We start from the raw sequence: 19,568 nt of genomic DNA on the forward strand, positions 1-19,568 counted from the left end.
GTCAGTTTGATGTATTGGTTAAGGTGCTGGTCTAGAAACCAAGAAACTGTCAACTATAATTTCTAGGTTTCCCTTAGGCATGAGAGCCAGCTGGATAACACTGGATCACTATCTCTCAGCCAATCCCAACTCATAGGATGGTTGTAGGGAAAATAGGAAGCAAAACTATTAGGTATGCTCACCACCTTGAATTATATATAAAAAGGGGGATAAAATTATTATTAGTGGTAGTATTTAATATCTTTATTAAAACAGGAAGTGTTTAGAAATCAGACTTACATCAACCAGACTATTAGCCTAGGTATTGTTTAAAATAGGCATGTCTAATGAGGCCCTAGACAGCTACTAAAATGGCCCCACAATGTAAAAAAGGAAATTTGTTATTTATATACTGTACATTAATTATGTTATATATTTTATATGTGGCCTGGGGCTGTGACTTCACTATACCCCTGTGGGTTTGCACCAGGCTGCCCGGCTGCAGCTTCTTGCTGAGCTACAACTCAAGGGTTTCGTGCAGTTCCAGAGCCAAGATATGCCAAGAAGCACCTGAACCACTTTGAGGCAAGCAATCCCAGAGCTGCGCAAGCTTGGGGCTTGGAGGTACCAATCCCAGAATGGCTCCGGGTGGGGGCCCAAAGCTAACAACCAGTAGAATTTGGTTAACCTCAAAGGGGAGTGCCAGTGCAGTCACATGACATTGTGCTTTACAGCAACATTGTTTAGTGACAGATATCCTAGTCTCAATTATAGTATAGAAAGTAAATGTTCATTATTTGGATTATGCAAGTAGTTCTTGCTTTACCACTATAATTGAGACTAGGATATCTGTCACTAAACAATGTTGCTGTAAAGCACAATGTCATGTCAAACACAAAGCCCGGGGGCTGGATGCGGCCCGCGAAATGGTTTCATGTGGCCCACGAAGCCATCCTGGAAACAGTGAGGGAACGGCCCCCATTGCCTTGGCCCTGGCCCAGAGACCCTCCTTCTGCCAGAGACCCTCAGATCTGTCCCACTCCTGCCCAGGCCCCCATAGACACCCTTGATACGAACGATGTAGTTGGCCATGCCCACCCAGTAGGCCACGCCCAACCTGGCCATACCCACCCGGCCCCCCGAGGGCAACCACAATGCCGATGCGGCCCCCAATGAAATTGAGTTTGACACCCGTTCTATAGTCTGCAATGAATATGAGTTTCCTAGAATTTCAAACATGGAACTTTTCAATACAGGTAGTCCTCACCTTACAATCACAATTGGGACCAGAATTTTCCCTCAGCAAGGGAAAATTTCTCTAAGCAAGGCAGTTGACTCACACCTGATTTTACGACCTTTTTTGCCATGGATGTTAAACAAATCAGATGCTTAGTAAAATTATGCTGTCACTAACCCAGCTTTCACTATTGAATTTAATTGTTGCAAGTCAATTAAGTAGGTAGCAAATGGCAATCATATGACTCTAGGACACTGCAACCATTATAAATATTTGCTGGTTGCCAAACACTCAAATGTTTATGTGACCATGGCAATGCTAAGACAATTTAAGTGCAAGAACTAGTCATAAAATACTTTTTACAGTGCCGTTGTAACTTCTAACAATCACTAATGGTTATAAATCAAGGATTACTTTTACAAATGGAAAACTGAACCTGGGATTTAATCTGAGATTGTTATGAGCAGATCATAGCTTTGTTACTGAACCATGACAGCCAACCCTCAGAAAAAAACCCATTAAAAATGAAGAAATAGAAGAGCACTTAAATTGTGCACAACAACGTATTTATATCTTATTCTATGGTTCACAGTTGCTAATAGCAATTTTCCCCTAAGAGTTAATAAATCTGTTTTCTAAATGTTCACATATCATTTGAAATGGCAGGTGTAGAAAAGTCCAGCCTGCAATCTGTAAGAGAATTATGATGAAATAAATGTAAAGAGACAGTGCAAATTTATTTAAAACTAAGCTCCACCATGGCTTCAGAACAACAGCTTGATCTAAAAAATATCTTCAGCAAGAGCAAGCTGTACAGAAATGAAGAGATAATATCTAATTGTTCTACTAATATAAAAGTCACCTAGTATTCGGATCCATTTTAGCCCTAATTAGAACATGGGTTTCCTATAAATTAGAAAGTAGAATAAAAACTTTGTAATATATTTACAAAATGGGAGATTATTTCAGATTGCTTATTCACTGTCACTTAAACTACTCAATTAACCAACCATTAATTAAATGTTATTTTCCAAAAGTATATTTTTCATAGCTTTCACTTTACAAAGAAAATGGTTGTTCTTCGAAATAGGATTTTTCAACTTCTCAGTAGTTATAAAATAGTATAGCAAAGTCTTAAATGTAATATCATCTTATATGGATTTCTGAGCCACTACAGCTTAACCTTAACCTTAATCACTTTCTCCAAATCAGGATTCATTTACAGCATAGCATAGCACTACACACCTACATCTCTCCCCTCCAATCCCTTCTTTTTAATTTGTTTTAATTTTTGTAATTCTAATCTGTTTTTATATTTACAATTGTTGGGTGTAAATTGTTGGGTGTAATTGTTGCTGTAAACCGCCCAAAGTCACTTTGAACTGTGAGATGGGTAACAAATTACCAGCATTACCAGTGTTCAGATTACTTCTGGAATATAAAGCAAGCATTTTTAAAGTTTATTTATTATTATTTATTTATTTATTGAATTTACATACTGCCCTATTCCCGAAGGACTCAGGGTGGTTCACAGGACAAGTTAAAAACAATACAAAAAGAGAGAATAAAATACAATTAAATTAATACAAGCCCACAAAATTAAGATAACATTAAAATTGAAATTTAAAATTAATTTAATTTAATTTAGTTTAATTTAATTTAATATAATTTAAAATCCCTCAGTCCAGGCCGGACAGTTTAAACAACCAGGTTTTTAAGTCCCGGCGAAACGAGCGAAGGTCAGGGGCAGTCCGAAGTTCCATCGGCAGTTCGTTCCAAAGGGCGGGTGCACCCACAGAGAACGCCCTCCCCCTGGGAATCACCCGCCGGCAATCTATAACCGGCAGAACCCTAAAGAGGCCCTCCCTGTGGGCGCGCACAGGACGATGGGAAGCTGATGCTGGCAGCAGGTGCTCCCTAAGGTAATCCGTACCCATGCCATTTAGGGCTTTATAGGTCATCACCAGCATCTTGAATCTCACCCGGAGGGCAACTGGAAGCCAATGCAGCTCGCGGAGAAGAGGTGTTACATGAGAGTATCGGGAAACTCCCATTACTACTCGCGCAGCTGCATTCTGTACCAGCTGAAGCCTCCGAGTGGTCCTCAAGGGCAGCCCCATGTAGAGAGCATTGCAGTAGTCTAACCGGGAGGTCACAAGCGCATGAGTGACTGTGCGTAGGGCATCTCAGTCCAGATAGGGTCGCAACTGGCGCACCAGGCAAACCTGCACGAAAGCACCCCTGGTCACGGCTCCTATATGATCTTCAAAACTGAGCCGTGAATCCAGGAGGACGCCCAAGTTACGAACCCTATCGACGGGGGGTAACACCTCACCCCCCATCATTAAAGATGGAGAAGAATGGTTCGAGATGCCAGTATGCACAGCCACTCAGTCTTGGCAGGATTGAGTAAGAGCCTGTTTCTCCCCATCCAAACCCGAACCGCCTCCAGGCAACGGGACATCACGTCGAGGGCATCACTGAGTTGGTTCAGGGTGGAAAAAGTTGGGTATCATCAGCGTACTGATGATACCCCACCCCGAAACCATGAATGATCTCACCCAGCGGTTTCATATAGATGTTGAACAAGAGGGGAGAGAGGACCGACCCCTGAGGAACTCCACAAACGAGAGGCCTCGGGGCGGACCTCTGCCCTCCCGTCAACACCGACTGCGAACGGCCCAGGAGGTAGGAGAGCCACCGTAAAACAGTGCCCCCCCACTCCCAACCCTGAGGCGTTGCAGAAGGATACCATGGTTGATGGTATCAAAAGCCGCTGAGATCTAATAGGACTAGGACAGAGGAGCAACCCCTGTCCCGAGCCCGCCAGAGATCATTCATCAGTACGACCAATGCCGTCTCCGTGCTGTACCCGGGCCTGAAGCCCGATTGGTACAGGTCAAGATAATCAGTTTCCTCCAGGAACAGAGGAAGCTGATGCGCTACCACACTCTCAACAACCTTCGCCAAAAAGCGAAGGTTGGAGACCGGACGATAGTTATTCAGAATAGCTGGATCCAGGGCAGGCTTCTTGAGAAGGGGTCTCACCACCGCCTCCTTCAAGGCGGCAGGGAAGACACCCTCACTCAAAGAAGCAGATATCACTGCCTGGAACCAGCCTCGTGTCCCCTCCTGAGCTGAATAAACCAGCCAGGAGGGGCACGGGTCCAATAAACAGGTGGTAGAGCTCAGCCTCCCCATAATCCTGTCCACCTTCTTGGGAGTCACAGGATCAAATGAATGGACATTAATTTAACTAAAGAAAGGAACAATTTTATGTTACATGACAAAATGTGAGCTATGAGTTATGTAGTGGTGGGAGAACAGGGGAAATCAAATTCAAACTGTACTCAGATATCAAACTCTCTAGATGACTTTTATACCTCTGCAAAACTGTTTTGTACTATTCTGCTTTTAGAACTGATGAACCCATAAACTGAATCCTGAATTCTTTGAACAACATGAAATATAATTTCATTAAGTGTTTTTATAAGATAACCTGTAATTCATTACACTTCATGTTATACTGACCAAACCTTCATTGGCTCCTGCAATACATATGCTTCAAGCAACTAAGAATTATAGTACATCAGGGCAAAGGTAGAGAACCTGTGAACTTGCATTCCTATCTATTTCTATCAATCAGTGTTGTAGCAAAGCAAAGCAAAATTATACCAACATATCTGGGGAAAGGAAAGGGAGCTTGCATTAGGATTATTTGTCCTAAAAATAGTACTATTCCATGCAACATATTTATGACACATTTGCCAGAAAGACAAATTGATCTTTACTTTGTTCTACAACAGAAGTCCCCAACCTTTCTGGGTTGATGGCCCAGAGGGAAAGGGAGCGGAAGGCATCTTTACGTGTCCATGCGCATATGGAGCCACAAGCGCATGAGTGCCGTAAACAGGGCTGCAATCACACGTGCACCACAAATAGGGCTGCTAATGCCCTTGGGGCGCTCGGGATGGGGCTAGCACCCACGATACAAACAGGGCCACTAGTGCCCACGCAAAGCTCTCGCGGCCTGGTGGCTAACAAACTACAGCCCAGTAGTGGGCTTGGCCTTCAGGTTGGGGACCCCTGTTCTACAACATAGAAAAGATACAAAACATTACTAGAATGATTGACATGGATGATCAGCATATACTAATTGCAAAGATTCCATAGAAATTCACAGAAGTAAAAAGCAGTGAAGGAAAAATGATTGAGAACAGAATGGCAATAACAAATTACAGTTGTCCTCAACTTAAAACCAGTTGGGAACTTCCAGTGCTAAGCAACATGGATGTGAAGTGAGTCGATTCCAATTTTATGACCTTTTCCCCACAATTGTTAAATGAACCACTATAGCTGTTAAGTGAAACTTGCAAGGGAAAAAACATAGTTCTGTTGCCTTCTGAAAAATCACTTGAGACAACCATGACCGGGTTGACTGTGAATCTTCATAGATAGTTGGCCATACACTTTGGGATGAATACCAACAGGCACAACTTTGAGAACCAGCCTCCTTGTTCAACGCCATTATAACTTTCAATGATTCCTGAATGAATCGTCATTAACTAAGGATTAACTATAATCCATAAGAAGCAATATCTTCAGAGCAGAGTAGCAGATATTAACTGAATATGTTATTTAATCCCCATCATTGGGAATTTCTATTTATGCATATTTTAATATAAATGCAGCAGCTCAATTAATGTAACATTAAACAATTCAGTTTATAAATTCCAATGAACGAATTCATATAGCATACTCAATAATCATACAATTATGTCTTTGTACAATACATGAATTCATGTTGCACTAATTTTAATATTTCTGTATGTGTGTGTGTAATCTAGAAATTGCCTCCGCTTCTTTCTTATGCAAAAGCTTGAATTATATTCTCCCATAAATACTATGTTTATCATAACTGTGTATGCTGAGCTTGGGTATCATTTTGGACCTTGTACACAAATCTACTTTTCATAAAATGACCATTATTTTGTATATAGAAATTTTATATCCCAAACCAGAGTACACTGAAATAGAGAGTTCAATGTGAAATCAAAACATATTTATGGAACTTAATTTTCAACAACTTAACATCTGAGGCTAAAGGCAACTTAAGGTTCTCCAAATATGTTAGATAAGCTAAAAACCACAGAAGCCTGAAGGGTGAAACATACAAGGCATCACAGTCCAAAACATCTGGAAGGAATGTGGCTGTTTTCCTTAACTTTTGGCCCAAAATTTACGTTCATGTTAATCTTCCCTTAGAGAAATTATTTACATAAAGAAATCTGAAGACCTGAAGGGAAAAAAATACTAAATTGGGAAGTATTTTTTAAAACCTCTTTCCAAATGTTAGTTTGGAAAAGGTTATACTTTTCCCTCTTACACAAGTAGACTTCACATACTGACTGCCTTTTGCAGCAACTGTTCAAAGTAAAGAAAAAAATAACTTTGAAATCAAGGCATGTATTTACAATCTTCACAATTTCCCTCAGCCACTTTATTGCCATTAGTCTTTTTTCGTATTGTTAATATAAGTAATTTGTGTTTTACACACACACACACACACACACACAAATGATCTCAAAAATTATGTGGTAAGGCTTTCCTACACAAGTTTATTTCATTTCTTATACTGACAGAACACTATTTTTCCCAAGAATGTGGAGGGACTATCATTTTTAGTATTGGGAAAAAAGATTTAATGCCTTTTTTTGTTGATTCTTATACGTCTCCTAGGAGCCTTAAAGAATCAGGTGTTTTAGAAGAGTGGGCAGCAATTCATTTATTCCTATAAAGATTTTATTAGAATTTTTTAAAAAATCTGCCTGTTCAACATATCTACTACATATGTTTAAACAGTACAAATAACTTATTTTTCCTGCAGAACAAAAATGTGAAGTTTTTAGTTTTAATTTTTATGTAGAAATTTTACATTTCCATATTGTGCTGTCTTATATTTCCATTTAGAGGAATTTTGAAAATATTTTTACAGTATTAGAAAGAGTAAAAACAATTTTCTATATTACAAAAATCAGAACTTATCCTTAACTGAATCAATACAATTGTTCACACAACAGATTAAACTTTTAACTACAACACTAGCACTAACCAACTGCTTTTTTATAACATTTTAGCTCATGTTTTATGAATTCAGTAGAAATCTAAGACTTGTGTGCAAAAGTTTAATATACACATATTTCATTTAACTATCAATTTCATGCTATTGTTTTGCTATATGGTCAAACCTCTTTTTTCTCTTTACCCCTCCCACTTTCTCTTGGTTATTTTCTCAGCCTGAATTGCTTCTCCTTTCAGAATTTCCTGGGTACTAAGGTCACTGCTGAGAATTTTGGGAACTGAAGACTGCATACTTGGATGAGGCTGAAAAAAGTGAAATGGCTAACAAAATGGGTGACTGGGTTATTGCTACATATAAAAGAACTGTAAGAATTGCAAATCTAAATTGTGTATTAAAATAATATATTATAAAGTGGTAATGTTAGAATAATTACAAAAAGAGTATACTTTATAATCCTTGACCTTCGTTGCTATTTCTCTAGTTGAGAAAGTGAGAAAAAAACGTGCAATCCACTCTTAGTGAAAGAGTAATACATTCAACAAAACCAAAGTGCAACTTTTTGGCACAACTCAAGAAAAAGTTAAAATTATTCTAATTCATATGTAAAATTTCATTTTTAAATGAATATATTCAATTGGCATTGTAATAATTTTTTGTATCTTCAAGACAAATAATTAGTAACCGCCATAAATTTTACTTAGCCACCTCCATTGATATCAAAAGAATATTGACATTAAGCCTAGATTAATTACTGAGTTATATTCCTGATGATCTATGGAGTCCATTCAATTTTCTTGGCAATAATATGGAAGTGGTTTGGAAACTCTTTCTTAAATGTGTACTGATTGTCCAGTAAGCAGCCCTCAGCCCAGCACTATATTACAAACAATTCAGAAACTTCAGCTCAATATTACCACTCCTAGGAAGATGTAAAGCCAGTAATACATACCCATGGACTTTGCTGTATGTCACCTCTCATCATCCATGGCTATAAACCACTATATTTTTGTAGTTTAAAAATACAGATAGTTCATGACTTACAACCTTTTGTTCAGTGACAGTTCAGTTACAATGGCACTGAAAAAGTGACTTATGACCATTTTTCACACTTACAACCATTGCAGCATTCCCCATGGCCACATGATCAAAATTCAGATGTTTGGTAACTGGCATGTACTTATGACAGGTGCAGTTTCCCAGGGTCATGTGACCACCTTTTGTGACTTTCTGACAAGCAGTCAATGGGGAAACTAGATTCACTTAACAATTGTGTTACTAACAACTGCAGATTCTCTCTCTCTCTCTCTCTCTCTCTCTCTCTCTCTCTGTGTGTGTGTGTGTGTGTGTGTGTAATGCTTAAAGCACTTTGCAATTAAATAACTTGAAGAATTACCTGCATCTAAGGCAGGGGTAGGGAACCTTGGCTCTTTTATGACTTGTGGACTTCAACTCCCAGAATTCCTGAGTCAGTATGGCTGGTTCAGGAATTCTGGGTTTTGAAGTTCACAAGACATAAAAGAGCCAAGGTTCCCTACCCCTGATCTAAGGGATTCTACGTAGATCTTAAAATCAATTTCAAAGAACCATCTCTCTTTTAATAGTGGCTCCTCCTAGAATATTTTCCCCAGGCATAGAATTATTTTCCCAAGAATCTATAACAGGGCTTTTCAACCTTTTCACCCATTGTACCACTTTTAGGATATGGCAGCATCCAAGTACCACCAGTCGCCTAGCAAGGTGTCAAAAACTTGACCCCCCCCCAAAAAAGGAAAAAAGTGATGAAGTACAGGTAGTCCTCGACTTACAACAGTTCGCTTAGTGACTGTTCAAAGTTACAATGGCACTGAAAAAAGTGCCCCCCAAGACACAGCCAAGCAAGACACCTGCCTGCCAGCCCAGCGGTGCTCTTCCCCTTGTCCGAGGTTTTCATTGTGAGCATTTCTGTTGAGGATTGGCAGTGGGGATGGGGTGGGGGGGTGTTTGGTTTTTATTCCCCCCGTGTGCTGAGTGGCTGCAGCAGGTTTTGATCACTTCACATGACCCTGGGACACTGTGACCTTCATAAATATGAATCAGTTGCCAAGTATCTGAATGTAAATCACAAGACCCTGGAGATGCTGCAACATTCCAGCTGATAGCGCTTCTTCTGGGCTCAGCAGAAGCATCAGGATCAGCGCCAAGCTCCAGCTGGAGCCCGTCACTGATCCTAGTGCTTCCACTGAGCCCTGAGAGCCCGGAAGAAGCACTGATCCTGGCACTTCCGCTGAGCCCTGACAGCCCTGCAGCTCCAGCCATCTCTTGCTCAGGCTTGTGCGGTGCTGCCACCGGTTCAGCTCATTCCCCTCCCCCACTACCACTTTTCTAGGATGGTTGCATACCACCTGCCAGGTGCCAATGTACCACAGGTGGTACCCGTACCACTGGTTGAAAAGCCCTGATCTATAATAAATTCATTCTTTACGGGATGTTTTTAAATTGAGCACCAATGCTTGTTTGCTTTATTTAGAGTTTTGCTAAAAGATTTTATACTAACAGCTAATGATCTCATCAGATTTTCAAATGTTTATAGCTATCTTAATGTTTTTAAAATTACCAGATGTAAGCCATCTTATGAGGACTTTATTGTCACAAATAGGATATTTTAACAAGCACATAATAGCATAATCCTATGCCTACCTACTTGCAAATTAGTCTTTTTAATCAGAATCTCCAATGCTACTGAGATAACACTTAAATAACTTATATTTAAACTACTGTTATAATTTAAATTATCAACAACTAAGAAAATAAAAGTCCATGTTGAGTTCAATAACTTACTTTCCTAAGACAGCCAAGCAACACTGTTTTGCAGATTAAATTTATTATCCATTCTGTATCCTTGAAAAGTCATCACCATAATATGAGAAGTTAAAATTTATTATCCTAAAGTGAAAAGCTAGTCTTCCAAGAAAATTATGTCAAGATGAACAAAATTATTCGTTATTATGTAAACAATTTGCATGTTACTACTATTTAGGAATATAGTATTTGTTTTAGTTACGTGACTCTAATGGAACAAGAAGAAATGTATTAATTCTTACGCTTTTCAGAGTAATCTCACTAATTGCTACTCACAATAATACTGTCACAAGTGATGTGTTTTTGAAAAATACTATTAACAGTATTCAACAATTTACTTTTTGGAAAAAACATCACTTACATCTGCTCTTTTATTTTTGTTAAAACTTTGGAAATCTAAGCCATATGATGTGAAGAACTTTAAGGAAATAACTTCACTATCTCCTAGGCTCATAAATTAAAACTACAATAAAGGTTATCCCAAAATTGCTTATCAAAATAATTTCAGTCAATATCAATATCTACCAGTAATGTATCTGATTAAAGCACGATTAAGAAATCTCTGGCACAAGTTTCTTGAATCATAATTCCCATTTAATTTCACCCAGGGCCATGGTGTTCATGTAAAAGGTTGTCTTGTGTACACCTGCATTTAAAAAAATGTTCTTTAGAATACATATCAAAGACCTTGAAAACAAAGTTTCTTTAATCAGCTTCTTGTCTCATCGTTTTTTCTCAGTCTTGTGCAATATTAAAAATGGTATCCTGTAGTTATCACTTAAGGGATAGAATTGTTTTTCTTCCTACAACTTGTACTACTGTTGATAGGATTCATTTATTGCTAGCTATCTCATTATCTATCATATATTTACTCTTTGCTACGAGAATTTAAGAGCAGTCTTAAATACTCAAAAAGAGTCACAGTATATACGTAGGAACGCCCCAAGCACAAAACTTCAGACACTTTTTGTCATGGCCACCGAGCAAGCACTCATTTCTCAAAACATTCAGGAATTCGCACTTTGCTAGGATCAACTCACTGCCTGCTATAACGATTTGTCCCTAAAGCGTTTAAAAACTAATACCTCCAACCTTTTCCCCCTGGCCACAATCCCATCTGAGAGCTATTACTTCCAAACTCAAAACCTCAATCTTAACAGTTAAGGTAACTCAAACTCCGTCAGCCAGCCAGGGTCACCGCCATCCCGAATGGCCTCCCACTTTCCGCCTTTCCATGGCACGGTGATGCTTTCACGTTTACGGCAAAAAACCAAACGGAGCCGCCTATTTATTTGGTCGCCCCCGAGTACCCCACTATTTGGTAACCCCTCCTTCCCACCGCCGCCAACACTACATAAGGCGGGGAGGGAGGCGAAGATGGCACAGCCGTCCTTTTCGCTCAGCGCCGCCGCCCGGCCAAGACCAAGCAAGAAATGAAGACTCGGGCGAAGGCAGGCCCTGCATGGGGGCGGGCACACAGCGAGCGGGCTCCCGGCCCAGAAGAGGTGCCGCCAGGGCCGGCGAGGCAGCCCGTGGGGCCTCCGCCCTTCCATTGTCGCCCGGGTCCACGGGGAAGTAAAAGGGCAGGGCCAGGGAGGGAACGGAGCTGCCGAGGAGCGGTCTCCTCAGGCGAGAGCCGCCCGGCCGACGGTTCCCTCCCTCCTCCACCTGACTCCCGCCCGCTGGCCCGGCTCGAGTGTGTGAACAAGGGAGCGAGAGAGAGGGCCCGCTGCCCCCGCCCCTCACGCCTCCATCTTGGATCTCAGCCTCGGAGCCCTCCCCCTCCCTCCGCCCGCGTTAACTCTTTTACCTCAGCTGAGGCAGCGCCCCCGGGAATCTTACGGTGCCACGGGAGATGGGTCCAGGCGGGCCGGGGCCAAGCCGGGCCGGAACGAACAGGCGGTGGTGCTGGGGGCCGCACCTCAGTAGAGCTGCAATCCTAAACCGCCATCTGGCGGCATTTCCTACCCGCCAATGGCGCAGCCGCCGCCACCGCCAACCGAACCCAGCGCGCCTCCTGCCGACCGCGTCCAAACACTACAAACTGGAGCCCCGCCCGTCACTAAAGGCGCCCAAAACGGCTTTCGCGCGAAAATAGACGCGCAAGCGCAATTCTTTTCTGTCCCCAAGCACTCACCGTACACCTTTTTTCTGCGCGCGCAACAACTCGACCTTTGGACGGAAGTGGTTTACGTGACACTTCTGTTCTTCCAGGGGTAGCTTTTTGTTTCGCCATTTTTTTTTTGTTGACTTTTGGGTAATTGACGCGCGAGCGAAAGCTTTCCCTTGTAATTTTTATGCTATGTTGTCATTCACTAGGTCAACCGCAGAGGGAGCTATAAGCTTAATGACCTCAAAACCACAACTTTAAACGTTGTAACTTTCAGTTCAGGAATATAAAGTGCTCATTTAAAAAGTAGTTTGCTTTTAACACAATGGTTTGGGTATAAAAGTATTAAGGAACCGCTATTAAGCTAGGAATACATTTTGGGTAAAGGTAAAATTTACTGATGAAAACCATTTTTTGTGCTTGTAATGTACACCTTCTGAAGGCAGCTTAGAATAAAATACCTGAAAGCCTTTTCAGCATAGCCTCTCCATGAAAAACATGTAAATAACCTGGAAAATACTTCAATCACAGCATGTAAAATCAGCCAAAGAAGTGAGCTAAGTAATACTGTTCCAAAAATCAAAGCCCCATTTCAATTAAAATAAAAAAATACATAGCTGGAAAAGATTCATTTGAAAGAGATCAAATATAAAATTATTCAAAAAAGCCTGTCAACAGACTTCTGAAACATTCCTTTTTCATTTTGAATATTGTCAAAAGGCTGAAGAACTTTAAAAATGCATCAGACACAATATTTTTAAAAGTGCCCTAAGAAATGTAAGAATCCAAGCCAAGATATGTATATCATTTATTTATTTATTTATTTATTTATTTATTTATTTATTTATTGATGGGATTTATATCCCGCCCTATCTCCCAAAGGACTCAGGGCAGCTAACAGCAAAACATATAATAAGTACAGAGATCAAGATAGAAATAAAATTGAGAACATCTGTGCAATAAATTAAAATTAGAGAATTTAAAAAATAAATTAAAAATACTAAATATAAATTAATTAAAATGCCTGTCAGTCTAGGTCGGCCTGGTGGAACAGGAGTGTTTTGAGGCCGCGGCGAAAGGATTGGAGGTTTTGGGCCATCCGAAGCTCAGGGGGGAGCTGATTCCATAGGGCTGGCGCTCCCACAGAGAAGGCCCTCTTTCTGGGGGTCGCCAGCCGACATTGCCTAGCTGACGGTACCCTGAGGAGGCCTTCTCTGTGCGAGCGTACTGGACGATGGGAATTTGTTCCCGGCAGCAGATGGTCCTGCAAGTATCCCGGACCTAAGCCATGTAGGGCTTTAAAGGTAAGTACCAGCACCTTAAATCTCACCCGGAGGGCAACTGGTAGCCAATGCAGCTCACGCAGGAGGGGTGTAATATGGGAGTATCGGGGAGCTCCCATCACAACCCGTGCAGCTGCATTCTGCACCAGCTGAAGCCTCCGGGTGGTCTTCAAGGGCAGCCCCATGTAGAGAACATTACAGTAATCAATACGGGAGGTAACGAGTGCGTGGGTGACTGTACGTAGGGCATCTCGGTACAAAAAGGGGCGCAATTGGTATATAAGACAAATCTGTGCAAATGCCCCCCTAGCCACGGCTCCAATATGATCTTCAAAACTGAGTCGTGAATCTAGGAGGACGCCCAGATTGCGTGCTCTATCAATGGGAGGTAACATCTCTCCTCCAATAGTCAGAGATGGAACCTCTTGGACTAAACGAGATGACGGTATGTACAGCCACTCAGTCTTGGCCGGGTTGAGTCGAAGCCTGTTTTCTCCCATCCAAATCTGTACCGCTTCCAGGCAACGGGACATCACATCGAGGGCATCACTGGGTTGGTTCGGGGTGGAGATGAATAGCTGGGTTTCATCAGCATATTGATGATATTTCACCCCGAAGCTACAGATGATCTCTCCCAGCGGCTTCATATAGATGTTGAACAGGAGGGGCGAGAGCACTGAACCCTGAGGCACTCCACACTTAAGAGGCCTAGGGCTTGACCTCTGCCCTCCTGCCAACACCGTCTGCGAACGGTCCGAGAGGTAGGAGGAGAACCACCGCAAAACGGTGCCTCCCACTCCCAGCCCCTCAAGACGACGCAGTAAGATACCATGGTCGATGGTATCAAAAGCTGCTGATAGATCTAATAGGACCAGGACAGAGGAATAACCTCTATCTCGGGCCCGCCAGAGATCATTCACCAGCGCGACCAATGCCGTCTCCGTGCTGTGCCCGGGTCTGAAACCCGATTGGTACGGATCTAGATATTCAGCTTCCTCCAGGTTCAAAGGGAGCTGTCGTGCCACCACGCTCTCAACGACCTTCGCAAGGAAGCGAAGGTTGGAGACAGGACGGAAGTTGTTTAAAACAGCTGGGTCCAGTGCCGGTTTCTTGAGGAGGGGCCTTACCACCGCCTCTTTCAAGGCAGCAGGGAAGTACCCTTCACTCAGTGAGGCATTGATAACTGCTAGGAGCCAGCCTCGTGTAACCTCCCAAGATGCATAGACTAGCCAGGAGGGACATGGGTCCAACAAACATGTGGCGGCACTTAGTTTCCCCATGATCTTGTCCACTTCATCCGGAGTCACAGGATCGAACTCTTCCCCCCAATGCATATTATATACTGAATCTAGAAAACAATAGACTACTATTTTGACATTTATTCTGTATTTGTAAAAGTGACTGGTGATAACTGTAATTTAAAAGTTTTCAGAGAACAAGCTCAGTAAAGCAATTTAAATTATCATTAACAGAATATTGTTACATTTAGTGTAGACATAAACAACAAAGTGCCTGGGAATATTGACCAGGGGGGCTTTTGCCCAGGTTCGCCTGGTGCTCCAGTTGCGACCCTACCTGGACCAAGATGCCCTACGCACAGTCACTCATGCGCTCGTGACCTCCCGTTTAGACTACTGCAACGCTCTCTACATGGGGATGTCCTTGAGGACCACCCGGAGGCTTCAGCTGGTGCAGAATGCAGCCGCGCGAGTTGTAATGGGGGTCTCCCAATACTCCCATGTAACACCTCTACTCCGCGAGCTGCATTGGCTTCCGGTTGCCCTTCGGGTGAGATTCAAGGTGCTGGTGATGACCTATAAAGCCCTAAATGGTGAGGGTCCGGGATATTTGAGGGAACACCTGCTGCCAGCATCAAGCTCCCTTCGTCCAGTGCGCTCCCACAGGGAGGGTCTTCTCAGGGTGCCGCCGGTTAAAGTTTGCCAGCGGGTAACACCCAGGGGTAGGGCCTTCTCAGTGGGTGCGCCTGCCCTGTGGAACCAGCTGCCTGCGAAGCTTAGGACTGCCCCCAACCTCCGTTCATTCCGCCGGGACCTGAAGACCTGGCTCTTCGAGCTCTCTGGCCCAGGCTGAGAATTTTTTAATTTTAATTTTAATTGGGTTTTTACTGTTCTCAGGGTTTTATTTAATCTTTTTTAATTTGTTTTAACGTTTGTATTGACTCTTTTAATTGCCCTGTAAACTGCCCTGAGTCCTTCGGGAAAGGGCGGTGTATAAATCTAAATAAATAAATAAATAAATAAATAAATAAATAAATATTTAAGAAATGGGAATTCTAGGGATACAACTTTAGAAAAGGCAGTGAATGTCTTCACTATCCATAATATTCAAATGGTACATTTATTGATGATTAGAACTCTCTTAAGAACATTTTGCAAAAATGAAAAAATGAACTTGTATGGTGTTAATGATTAGAGAAAGAAGAGTAATATGATATAATTTTAGAAAGAGAAGTTGAAATATAAATTTCATATAGATTTAATAAATATGTACATATAATTGATGTGAAGAATATCAAAAGCCATTTCTTTATACCTTTTTTCTATTTTTCTTCAACAGTTTTTTCTTTTCTTGCATTTTTTGCCTTTTCTTTTTCTTTCTTACTTTATATTAGTTTGTGTTAGGTTTTTATATTTTTCAAAAAAAATAATAAAAAATTATATACATATCATGTGATAACATTTGAGACAGATCACTGATGATATTAACAATCAACTCCAGAACTACCTTTATCATTAGGAAAAGTGAAAAAGTTTATTACACTTAAGTGTTTTTTCTTTAAAGAGAAATATTTGTGAGGATTTTTGCTTTAGAGTCAAAATTGTATGGCAAACAACACTTGAAAAGCAAAACAGTAGTAGCAAAATGACTTAAACTATGACTCTGGCAACCTGGATTCATTGCTTTATTGATGTCTGGTTGATTCTTACTGAGCAGATAATTTTTTCCATGATGATCTTAACCCACTCCTTCAGGTCTAACCCACCCTCATCGCCACTGTAATTCAGCCTATCCACCTTTCCTGGTCATCTTCTTTCTTTCCACCTTTCCCAGCATTAAAACCTTCTCTAGGAGCTAAGTGTTTGCATAACGTGTCTGAAGTAGGATAATTTGAGCCTGCGAATTTGAGCCTTAAATGAGAACTCTAGGTTTTGTTTGATTATCCATTTGTTACTTTTCTTGGCTGCTCACAGTATTCTCAGACATCACACCACAGCTCAAAAGCATCAATACTCTTCCTATCTTGCATTTCCTACCCAATTTTAATTTCCACAGAATGTCATAGGGACGACCACTGCCTGCAAAATCTTTGATCAAGTTTAGACACATCATGGCATGTACGTATCTTTTCAAGGCCTTCAAGGCTACTCTACCTAGTGCTAGTATATGAAATATTTCATGCTTTGTATCAGGGGTGTCATACTCGCCACATCATGTGACATATCGTGACTTTTTCCCCCTTGCCGGAGCTGGGGTGGGCACGTCTTCCGTGTGATGCATCCGCCCCGCGGGCCAGCATTTTGACACCCCTGCTTTAGATGATTGAACATCACCTACTTTTCCCAGAAGAAACAAATGGGAAACAAATGGCTGTTTTTCTGCTGCTAATGGCAGCAAGGAAAGAACAAGAATGGCATTAGTATTCCTATCAGCTGGGAAAGATGGGAATATGATTTCTTCTGGTTATCAGTGAACTTGCTGGATTGTTGCTTCTCCTTTTCTAACAATGGCACTGATAACTGTAGTAACCTAAAACAGGATTGCTAGAAAAGACAAAATGGTATTTCCTTTCCATTGATTGTTATTGTATATTTTGATATGTGGATTATATATTTGTGGTCTGTAACCTGGAAATCAGATGTATTTTGAACGTGAAAGCCTCGCTGCAATTCTGTTTTAATGTAAACAAAATAAAAGTCATAAACCTTTAAACTCTGACCTCATGTAAATGAATCCTAGCAGGCCAATGGCAGCACCCTGAAAAAGATCTGGACCAAAATTAATTTCTGAGCACAAATGTTCAGTAATGTCTTAAAAAAGAATGAAAGCACATATGTACTGTATGTACAAAAAGCCACTATTTCAAAGCTTCTTTGAAAAAAGTAGCCTCTTTTTTGGCTGAAGGTTGAGGTGACGCTGATTCTTCCTTTATTGTAGTCTCCTGAGTAACAATAGCAAAATGGGTGGTTGTGTAGCACCATGAACTGCATCATGGAGATATTCTATTATGAGATTAAGAAAACTTCAAACAGTAGTGGCTTCAGATAGCTTTAACAACTAGTAATTGATCTGCCTTTATGCATATAAGCATCTTTATTACATTGCCTTGATGGCCTCAGTTTCTATCGAAGAAAATTATATTGTTGACCAAGGATAATGAATTTTTAAAAAATAACTTTAAGAGAAGTAATGTCCTTTTCAATGGGTACAACAGAATAACAAAGTGTTTAATAACAAAAGTTGGAAGAAAAATTTAACACTTCTAAAATGTTTTAAAAATGTGAAAAAATAGTCTTAAAGTATACATTTTCAAAGGTAATTATAAAAAACATACAAAATGAAAACCAGTATAGTAGTTTTTATTAACTAGGACAACAGTAGTGCTGTATGTCAAGAGGTCATATAGGAAAATGATGCTAAGGCATAAAAAAGGACTTTGCAGAATCACTACAAGTGAACACATAAATCACTGAACAGAAAATATGATTAACTTTTTTATTTTTATATTAGTGGATTTATAAGACACCCCCCCAACTCAATATGACTGGGCAGTGTACAAGAAACAAGCTTTAACCAGAAAACAACCTTGTAACATTAAAACAGACACAAATAAATTTGAATATGAACTTCAGAATATAAATAGCAACCCTAATAAAAACAGTTAAAAGGAGACTCCACAAGTGGCCCCAAATACTGGGTTCAAAAGCAAAGTGTTAATGGCTATCCTAAAGATGAGCAGAGTTGGAGAAAATTGTAACAGAGAACAGAGGCAGCCACCGAAAAGGCACATTTCCCATGTCCCATAAAATGACAAGATCTAAAAGAGGGAACTTGGAGCATGATCTCTTTTTGGGAGGGAGTGGGGCAGGCAGATATTCTTGGGAAAAGGTGGTCCCACAACTAACCAGATCCTATGCCATGTATGTTTTTAAAGGTGATAACACAGCCTGTTATGCAAATATGTATTATTTATTTTTATCCCACCTTTATTTAGTTTTAAAAGTAACTCAAGGTAGCAAACATACATAATATTCCTTCCTCCTCCAAGTCTGTGAGGTGGGTTGGGCTAAGAGAGTGACTGGCTCAAAGTCACCCAGTCAGCTTTCATGCCTAGACTGAGACTAGAACTCAGACAGACATTCCTGTTTCCTAAGCTATCACCTCAACCACTACACCAAACTGGCTTTAATGTGATAGTCTTGATCATACAATATGCAAAAACAATTACAAGGTTCACAGAAAAGACAGGTCCTCATCCTACCAAGTTATATTTTAGCCTAGACCAATATGTTGTGCAAACAAGCCTCTGTGGATTTTTCTTTTCATTATGTTAGGTGCAAAAGAGATGAAACAAACAGAAAAGCAATGGGTGAGGATATGCCCCCACTCACTCCATTAGTAATGGCTGTGAGATCCAGTTTAGATTTCCCCCCTTGTGTTAAAATCTAAGCACCTTTGTTTGCAAAGGAGGCTGGGTTTAGCCAAGATTGGTTCTAATGACAGCCCTAGATTTTTTCAGTGATTTATACACTTGCCAGACTCAAGATTAACATGTTAGTTGTTTTATGGAAATGAAACCATAATAACACATCTTTTCAGATTTTATTGCATTTGTTCTTGGAACTTGGTTTAATTTTATCTTAAGCTACTTTGGACACGTATCAGAATTTCCAGACAAAATGTAACATGTTTTTATTCTCACTTGCCTATGCACTGACATTGAATTTATGCAGGATCTAGATGTTTGGATGTTGTACACTGACCTAGAATTTATTCTTTTGAAGTGATAATCAGATTATT

The 19,568-nt window shown here is 40.8% G+C and overlaps 1 protein-coding gene across 1 annotated transcript in view; it reads right to left on the reverse strand.

Annotated features, from left to right (window-relative positions):
* STAG1 (STAG1 cohesin complex component) overlaps positions 1-12,157 on the reverse strand; it is a 180,078-nt gene extending 167,921 nt beyond the window's left edge. Inside the window, exon 1 of the mRNA XM_083363714.1 lies at positions 11,947-12,157. The gene's annotated coding sequence lies outside the window, so the exon portion shown is untranslated. The remainder of the gene's footprint in view (positions 1-11,946) is intronic.
* Positions 12,158-19,568: the final 7,411 nt, after the last annotated feature.

This window comes from Vipera ursinii (assembly GCF_947247035.1).
Source record: "Vipera ursinii genome assembly, chromosome: 5".
NCBI lineage: Eukaryota > Metazoa > Chordata > Lepidosauria > Squamata > Viperidae > Vipera > Vipera ursinii.